The sequence below is a fragment of the Tupaia chinensis genome, unplaced genomic scaffold (assembly GCF_000334495.1).
Source record: "Tupaia chinensis unplaced genomic scaffold, TupChi_1.0 Scaffold000549_1, whole genome shotgun sequence".
Lineage (NCBI taxonomy): Eukaryota > Metazoa > Chordata > Mammalia > Scandentia > Tupaiidae > Tupaia > Tupaia belangeri.
In genome coordinates, this window is record NW_006160061.1 from 5385415 (window position 1) to 5395531 (window position 10117).

The window sequence follows — 10117 nt, forward strand, 5'->3', positions numbered from 1 at the left end:
ACCACTGTCAGTGTAGAGCTACTGCATCTCAGAGCCACTGAGTTCTGGAATCCAGAGAGAGAGTCATTTCCCACAGGGGTTGGTGTTCACTTTGTAATCCAGTTCTTTCAGAGGACGATTTTCCCATCCTAAACAGGTTTCAGCCTGAATATCCATCCACCATGTTTCAAGTTTACTACCTAAGTCAGCTTTAACAATCAGACATCTGGAAACTGCCTGTTACAAGCTTTTTGGAGAATAAGTTTCAACGAGATGGAGAAGACCTCCTGAAAGCATACCATTTGCAGCACCCTCGATTACACTTACGAAGCATTCATTTGCTATACATTTTTTTCATTTTTAATTGATTAAGGCAAAGGGGTTTACTGTCTGGCTTCAATGCACCATTAATCAAACCAGAACAAGAAGGGGGATGTTTTCTATACATAGTACCATGCACAACTGAGCAGGTGTTGTGGAAATTAAGGCGCTGGATCACACATGACTAGCTGCGCAGCTCGAGTACCAGACTTGGCAGCTTGAAAAATCATGCCTGGCAAACGGGCGTGCATGCTTCAAATCCCGACAAGAAACTGAAGGAGAAAGGATCGAAGTGTGACTATTTCCCCCGAGGGGTGATTTCTCAATTTCTCTCTCTCTGTCTCTCTCAGGCAAGTTCACATGCCCTATAGCAAAAACTCCAAATACGTTACAGGGAAAACAATGTGGTCTGTCCCCCTTTTTAAAAAATATACCATGCATGGTCATGATTCTAGTGACCCAAGGTCAGGAACTCTCCTTAAGATTGGGGGAGGGGGGAAGGCCTGTGTACTGCCATTGCTATTCTCTATTAGGTTCACAACCTGGAGTCCTTGAGGAAGATCTCAGATCGGTAAAACTAAGGTTAAACAAATACAAACACCCCAATCCTCAAAAAGAGGATTAACCACAATAACCTCTCATCAAATCCACAGCTCTAACTCACAAAGGGTGCCAATGCTTAACATGTACCATTAGAAGAGGCAACTTTCTTGGACAAGGAGAAATCCAGAAATTCAGCTAATATACTAATATATTGAACTTTAAACCAATCCTACTTTTAAAAACAGTTTACGTACTGGGGCCAGCAGGTGGTATGGTGGTTACAGTGCTAGACTCCAAAATGGCCAACCGCAGTTTGAGTCCCAAACTCAGTGGCTTGAAAATCAGTCTGGAAGAGACCAGTAGTTGGCATAATGGCTATGACACTGGACTCCCATGTAGTTGGCCACAGTTCGAGTCCTGGACCTGGTGACTTAAACTCATGCCGGGCGCGTGTACGTTCGTGCCCAAGATCCTGAGAGGAGAATGGAGGAGATGGGATTGCAGTGTGGCCATTCCCTCTTGGGGGGGGGTGATTTCTCGCTTTCTCTCTCTCTCTTGTCTTTCTGGCGAGCACACGCGTCCTATAGCAAAAATCTCTCAAAAAAAAGAAAGAAAGAAAGAAAGAAAGAAAGAAAGAAAGAAAGACGTCCTATAGCAAAAATCTCTGGAAAAAAAGAAAGAAAGAAAGAAAGAAAGAAAGAAAGAAAGAAAGAAAGAAAGAAAGAAAGAAAGAAAGAAAGAAAGAAAGAAAAAGAAAAAAGAAAGAAAGAGAAAAGAAAAAGAAAAATCAGTCTGGGAACATGTGCATGCACACCCAAAATCAGAGATGAGAATAGAGAAGGGATTGTGGCATGGCCACATTTCTCGGGGAGGGAGTGGTTTCACTTTTCCTCTTTCTGTCTCTCAATGAGAGATTCACCTTATGCATGCACCCTATGGCAGAAACCTAAAAAAAAAAAAAAAAGAGTTTACTTATTTCTTCCATAAAAAAGAGACAAGCATGCTACCAACAGGGTCCTCATGCTGCGATTCCCACCCCCCCCAGCCAGCCAGCACAGATTCCACATGCATGTGGGCACCAGGAGTATACGGAAGGCCTTGGGATGAGAACCTGTGACCTTCTCATGTAAGCCCAGCATCAGAGTGTGGTGCCACCACTGCAACACTCACTGACCCTTTAATCTTACTTCTAAAACAGTTGATAAGACCTTATTTCATTCTACCTTAACAGAGCTGAAAGAACAAATGTTAAATTTCGCAGTTCTTCAATGGAAAAAATTAAAAGTAGATATTCATGCCAAATAAAATAAAAAAAAAAAAGTTCAAGGTTGGCTTTGCATGAGCTACACATTCAAGCAGCTGCTCTAACTTCTGTGAGGCCAGAAAATGGCTCGTCCAAACACAGGTACTGAGGCTGTAAGTGAGAGGGCCGTCAGTGTGACTCAAGAAAGGAAAAACAGAGCAGCCAAAGTTTAATTCAATTTTATTTTCCACTTTTTGTATTTTTCAAATTATACAACATGCAGTCTGCCAGAGTAGCCATACATCTTCATTTCAGAATCTAGAAGATAACCAACATGTCCACAGGCCAGGAGAGGGCTACTTCCAAATCTTTCGTTACATGTACACCGTGATTACTTGATATAAATGCCATCTCCCCCTCAAATCACCAAAACGAGTTGTCCACACACGGTTTTTAATGAAAGCTACTGTACAGATACATAAAGCCTGAAAACACCATCTGCAGTACACATGACACACTTTACAAACTAGACGTGTATAATTCTACAGAATGCCCTATTCCCCTTATATCTGCACAGGATGAAAGTATTTAAAATTGCTACACGATTTTGAAATAAGTAAGGAGACTTTATGGAGTGGTGCTTCCTTCAGTAGTCACCTGGCCCTTATTTAGTCTTTGAAAAGAAGTCTAAATCATTAGTGTTAAATGAAGCAATTTTATGTTACGATGGTTCCTTTGCTTGCTCCAGATACTGAGGGTGAGACAGTGGAGTGAAATCCTCCTCCGGCCAATGAAAAACTTCCCTAATCTGTCACCTAGCTGGAGTCCAGATGTCTTCTGCCCTGCTAAAAAATGCACTTCGAAAGGGGATTGTGAAGAGCTTTTACTTGCTATCAGTTATTCCTATAGGAACATGGAGCTGCTACATTCCCCTCTGAGTCCTGGAGATGTATTATCTTGGATGGGAATATCACTTCCTCATGTGAACTTTAGGGCTTCAAAAAGTCACTACATGCTACAATCTAGACAAACATTTTTATTTCTTTAATTATCCCAATACTTCTATAAATTCTGATTTTCTTAATCATGTGACTCTATTTTCAAAAAGACATTTAACCCACTCTTTTTGTTCTGTCTGCTACCTGCCACTCGACAACAGCAAGTTGTACCGCATTTGAAGAGATGGTACATTTACAGAGAATTCTCTAGTAACCGACTGTAACACATACAACACTAAAGCAAGTATATTTTAGTTCTCAAACATAAATCTCAAACAGCGTTCTTCTAATTTAGCAAGCCATCATCCTGCAGGTAGAGTTTTTCTGTATGAACCATCTGGTTATTCCCTTACAGCATCAAAGAGTAAATTTTCAAGAAGTTTCATGAGATATAAAATTGTTCAGAGAGGAGGAAAATACACACACACATACACACTAGTGAAAAGCAGCATATGAAAAAATATAATCACAGGCTTGGCTGTGCAGAATTGTGGTTTTTACATTTAGAGTACAGGAGGAAATAGTCTAAGAAAAATGAAAATCACATAAACGTGGCTTTTTAAAAAAGCAGCCTAGAGAGTACATGGTCTTGATATGATAATGTGCTTGTTATATAAAATAATATTTAAGGATCCACTGAATATATCATATAATCATTTCCAATAGCTGCCTTTTAGTCACAGTATAGGAAAATTAGATTAGAGGTCCTATAAAGATCGGAGCTAGGTGAACTGACTGGCTGATCAGCAACTAGCAGAATTATCTTTAAGAGACATCAAAGCCAACTTTCTCTGTGAATAAAAGTAAAGTGAATTTGGTGGGTCCCTCGTAAGAGATCAAGTAATATGGAACTAAAGTGAATGTTTCCTTTTGAAACATGAAAGGGCCAAGGAATTCTTTAGAAGTTGAGAAGAGGTATCCAGGGAAAAGTTACTTTGGAAAAATTCTGAAACATACTTTTATGATGGATATTCATGAGAGGCAAAAAAAAGTTACTGACCTTCATTCAGTTTCCAAATACAAAGTAATACCACTGTGCAACAGATAGTAGTGGTATGTCAATTAACTGCCCACCCTCTCGAAGACCGATGTTTTAACTTCCAAAATCAGAGGCAAATATATTAACAGCAAGGTTATAATCTGTGGCATATGTTATTACCTGATAAGGTTTGCAAAACCTGCCCTACAAGGACTGTTCTATCAGACCACAAATGATGACATAGAGTTATATTGGGCAGACACTAGCGACACGATGACTGGAAAAAAATTGAATGAATGCAAAATTGTCATGTTTATGAAATAATACTTTGATAGAATTTGTTGTCTTCTCTCCCCACTCCCCCCAAAACCAAAACACACATAAACAAAGTACAACATTTAACAAATAAATTAAGTAAAAGCAGCTTTGCTTTGTTAGGGAAATTTTACAAGAGGTTAGAAGTCAATGTGCAGCCCTTAGCATTTTATACACACATGTATGCACGTGCACACACACACACACACACACACACACTCTTGAACTGTCTTTGACCCACACAGCCATAACAGCTACAAGGGACAGAATGCCAGCTCACTTATTTTGGGCATGCATGATGACAGAAGGGGTGCTTTCAGTAAGATTGGTTTGGCTGTCATTGACTTACCCCCAAATTTGTCAAAACAAGTAGCAGCACACAAGATCAATTGAACAGAATCCTTATCAGTTTCCCTGAAAACTCTACTACTTGGAAATCGACCATTTTAATATGCACAACTGGAAGGGTTGATCAGCCTCACATTCAAATATTTAAATAAAGCAAAAGCTAGAAAACAAAACAAAACAAAAACAAAAACATCCCTATCCTGATATCTTCTGATTGTGCCTAAGAAGATGAAATGTACTTGGTGCCAAAGAAAGAATTCACATCAGTAAACAGTGATAAGTTAAAAAAAAAAAGTATTCATAGACAGGCACAAATGTTATCAATGACTTTTCCCCCAGGGCCTCCTTTTTCAACTGCTGGAATGATGCTGGAATTCTTCAGAAATAGCCCCTCAAGCTCCAGAGGGTTCCCTAGAGAAAAAGTCCATCCCTGATGCAAGCTCCAGAAGATTCAGGGAGGAAAAAGTGAGGAGGGGCGGCCCCACTCTACTCTTCTAGCTTTGCAGCACTTTTGACACTTGGGAAGGAATCATGTTCAAACCAGGCCGGATGAGACTAGTTGCTGCAGGTTCAGTAGCAAGCAGCTCGGAGGTGAATTTTATGACTTTTTGCATTTACATAGATGTGTTTGAATGAACAAATTCTACATTGCTACTGTCAGATTGTTTTTTTCTGCCTTGAAGAAATTTGCTTTGCATTTAACAGGTGCCATACTAAAAGGTATATTTTACAGATCCAAAGATGTGACCAGGATATTTAAAATGCTTCTTTGGGGTAATCTGTTTTGGAAAAAGGCTCAGAATGAAAATTTTGTACCCTATAGCAGCACTTTTTTGTTGCCTAAAAATATAAAGTAATGTGTTTATTTTACAGGAAACCAGACAGTCGAGGCAGAGCGTAATCACTGCCTCCGCGGCACTTGGTTGCTCTCCTCCAGGGAATGGCACGTGTGGGCGTTCAGGTGGGACAGTGTTCTGTGAGAGGAGGCTCCAGGGACCGCCCAGAGACCACCCCACGCCCCGGAGGTCGAGTCAGTGGTGATGGCTCTGAGAAGTAAGTGGACCTTCAGTAATCTCCTTCGATTTCTCAGAAAGAGAAAAGTCTGAGCACACATCTGTACACACAGAAATTCTACACAGCTCAAAACACCTGGAACTGGTGTACTGCAGATGGCGGGGGTGCAAGTGTAAAAGAAATGGAAACTGTGTAGGAGAAGAAAAATAGAAAGGAACTGGTGATTAGTGTAGTCCTTGTCATGCTACGTGGAGTCGTATCTGTTGAAAGAGAACGAAAGAGAGAACACAGGCATTAGAGAACACGGTGTAAATTCACTATTCAGAGCTTTAAAATTTTTTTAAAAAGCCAGAGCATATACTCACTGAAAGGAGACAGAGAGAGAGAGAGTGAGACCTTCCCCATGGGGAATGGTTATGCCACAATCTCTTTTCCTCCATTTCTCCCTCCTTTTGGGATATTGGGCAAATACGCACACACACACCCTCCCACCTGGGTTTAAGCTGCTGGGTCCAGGACTCAAACCATGTGGTCAGTGATGTGGGATCCAGCTGCCCTAACCAACAATCCAGGGGCTGGCGCAGAATTTTTAATTTTATTCTAGATCTTTAGACCAGAGCTATTCACTTCGAATATAATGTAAGCCACATATTTAAAATTTTCCAGTGGCCACATTAAAATGTGAAAAGAACAGGTAAAATTAATTCAGTAATATACTTTATATAGCCCAGTATGTTAAAAATACCATTTCAACATATCATCAGTATTACATGTTGAGATATTTTACATTACAGTTACTATTGAGATATTTATATTCTTTTTTTTTTCCACAGTAAGTGTTGGCAATCTGGTATATATTTTATTATGTTTAAGCTTATTTACTTATTTCATGAGAGACAGAGAGAAAAACATGCACCTTCAACAACATCCCATGCCACAGTGCCCCCCAGCTTGCCCAGCCAGCCAGGATCACAGGCACGTGTGCTCGAGCCTAGGAGGCAGAGGGTAACCTGGGAACCTACCATGGATTTCCCATATGGCTTCCAGCATTGCCCAGTCTTACGCTATCCCAGCACTACCGCAGCTGGCCTGGTGTATATTCCACACTTTCAGCACATTTCAGTTTAGACTTAGCCACTTTTCAAATGCTGTAAAGACACCTGGGGCCAGTGGCCCCCGTTCTGAACAACACAGTCTCCTACTTCCTGACTTTGCTTTAAGCATTCAGTTCCTACAGTCTCCACGTTCTCTTCCAAAACTATTTTCTGAAGCTAGGAATATTCAGAGTAACATGACTTGTTTTTCTCTTCCCTAAGGAGAACTCAACCGACATTTCCCATAGCAAGACACAGCCACGGATCCAGGCTCCTCTAGGAGGAGGTTCTCAGTTCCGGAAGGTGTGTTTCACCTCCTGGGGTAATGAAGTGTCCAGTAGAGGACCCCTTTCATTTCACTCCACTCCCCACCAGAGGTCCACCTGGCCACGTCCAGTCTCTAGGATGAAAATCAGATCTGGTGCTAAGTCAGAGGCCAGCCCAGGGCTTCTTACAGCCTTTGGACAACCCTGAGAAGCTCAGCTTTCTGCAGACGCCGACCCACCAGCTTCCTTCTGCCAGCTAGAGGCTCAGGCCTGTCTGTGATCTCATCGTGGGTTTTGTGCAGAGCTTTCGGGTGTTCTGGGGCATGGAGGGCAGTGGAGCCTCATCCTTGAGAAACATGCGGAGTTGCCTGGTGCAGGAAATATGATAGACACTGAGAGAAACCAAATGGCTCTTTTGATTTAAAAAGAATTCCAAAACCTGACACTGTGTGCCTTCTGGTTTCCCTCTGAAAGGCTTACATCCAAATTTAGTGCTCGACTGTGGTACAGCTCAGATTCCTGCCACGATGCTGTCTAGCTCGCCCTCTAAGTTTTTTCTCTACACTCTTCTGATTTATACGTTATAATATTACAAGCAACCTCACATATTTCATATTAATAAACAGATTGTAAATTATATATAGAAGTAGATAAAAACAAAGTGGGTGAAAAAAAGAAGAGAAATATAGAACAGAAACTGGGCAGGACAAGAGAGAGAATACATTCTTTTTAAGAATACCACCTCCTCCCTGACAGAAAAGATAACTGCTCACATAACTCATTTGTTAACTACCATCTCTCACTCCAATAATATAACCTCCTTCAATTACAAAGCTGTTTAACCAAAAAGGGTCTAAACCTTATATGGTAATTTTGTTCCTTTCATTTTTAGAAGTCACAGAGAGAATGATTTGTCTTGGAGAAAGGATGTTCAATATTTAGCCTTTCTGACGAGATTTTGTGCACATTTTTAGGGTCAGAAATGGGGGGGGGACACCAAAAGCATGGTCATAGTTGTCAATTAAAAATCTGCTTTGAGATGAAAGCCAGTAGGAATGCTTTCTGAATGCCACCACTGAAATCCCCCTTTCACTTTCTACTAGGCTTATTTCTCTGAGCACGCCATCCTCCTGGTATTATGAGATGGTCTTCCTGTGCGCCTGGAGGCAGGGTGGTGCCAGGCACATACCTTACATTGGAGGATTATGGCTCGATGCAATGATTGCAGCCAACCCATGTTGACACAGCCAGACACACAAACTCCACGGGGCGGCCCCACTAACTCCAGCCAACCATGAAGTGACACGATTTCCACTAGAAGGCTTTTCACTCAAATTCCCTTCTCCCCTCCACGTGCAAGATCCAGCATGTTCTGGCTAATAGTCTGTAAAAGACAGGGCCCACAAAGGAGGCCCAACCTGCTTAGTTTTGTTACCTTACAGAGAGTGAGAGAGGAGAACAGGGATGGGGTATGCATTGCTGAAAGGGAAAGCAGAGGAGCTCTGCTAATAAAGGCCTTGCTCTATTATCAAGTTGTTCCTAAGTTAAGGATCTTTACAGGCCTGTCTGCCAAAGCCTTTCCGGCAGGCCCAAGAAACAGAGTTCAACCAGGATACTCCTATCCCTACTCCTCACTATCTAGAGGGCCATCTCAAATAAACTCAGTAGAGAACATGGATATAAACTTTGAAGTTAAATGGTTTAGCCCCAAGAGAAGCCATTTCTGACTGCTTGATCCTAGAGGTTGGAGAATCTTTTTTTTTTTGGAGAGGTTTTTTTCGCTATAGGGCTCGTGCGCTCGTTAGACAGAGAGAGACATAGAGACAGAAAGCGACAAATCATCCCCCAGGGGGGATGGTCATGCCACAATCCCTTCTCCTCCATTCTCCTCTCAGGATCTTGGGCATGCACGCACACACGCCCGGCGTGAGTTTTCAGCCACCGGGTCCGGCACGCGAACCATGGTTGACTACGTGGGAGTCCAGCGACATAGCCATTATGCTAACTGCTGGTTCCTGAGATTGGAGAATCTTGAGAATATTTAAAACCCAGCTCTATTGACCCTGTCTTAGATGGTCCAAGCAATTACTCCCGCATCTTGAGAAAGGGGGCTGGACCAATTGACCTGCTCTTGGGCTGTCCTGGACCTACTGGTTCTGCCAAACTGGAGATGGCAATTGAGAATGGCAATGTGTGACCAGATTTAGAAGGAAATACAATCACCTTTCTTTACAAGGGTGGAGAAGACTGAAGAAAGAAGCTAATTATATAAGGATTTTGCAAGAAGTATTTAGAGATTTCTCCCCAACTTTGGCTTTTGCAATTGCTTGCAATGGATTTAAGCTTAATCCAAACAGTACATAGTTTTATCTTTTCTTTTGCCTTTCTACAATTCAATCCGCATATTATAAGAATTACCAATTGTAGTTTACTTATCACTGCTGAAAAGAAGTGGATTTATCTCACAGGGGCTTTGGCACAATCTGCTGCAGGGGAACCATTTTAGCTGCTCTGGATTTGTAACTCTGAGAAATTCGGAACATGAAGTTAAGGAGTATTGAAGTCCAGCAGTCTCCTGCACCGGGGAGGACGTGACTTTCCCAGGTGCTCCATGATTGCTCTCTTTATTCAGAATGCTGGTTTCACAGTTTTGTCAACCATGACCAACAGCTATTCCTGCCCTCTTTTCCTACAGTCTTGCTTCATCTGCTCTTTTCACACCTCTACCTACAATCACTATACTACGTGTACCCATACAGGTTGCTATTAATGCCATTTAAGAAATTCTTTTGCAAGAGGGCACATGAGCTCAATGGAGAGAGACAGTCACACACACAGAGGGAAAGCCACCCGTGGATCAGAGTCAAACTACAACTTCTCCATTTCTCCTTTCAGGATTTTGGGCACACATGCACACATGCCCGGCATGTTTCTCAAGCCACCAGATCCGAGACTTGAACTATGCAGTTGGCCATGAAGAACTCAGCCACCTTCACTATCATGCCATGGGCTGTCCC

At 41.9% G+C, this 10117-nt stretch overlaps 1 protein-coding gene across 1 annotated transcript in view; it reads right to left on the reverse strand.

Moving 5' to 3' along the window:
* Positions 1-2309: 2309 nt before the first annotated feature.
* The window catches only part of KIF5C (kinesin family member 5C), a 192712-nt gene continuing 184904 nt past the window's right edge, over positions 2310-10117 (reverse strand). Inside the window, exon 26 of the mRNA XM_006157647.3 lies at positions 2310-6000. The gene's annotated coding sequence lies outside the window, so the exon portion shown is untranslated. The remainder of the gene's footprint in view (positions 6001-10117) is intronic.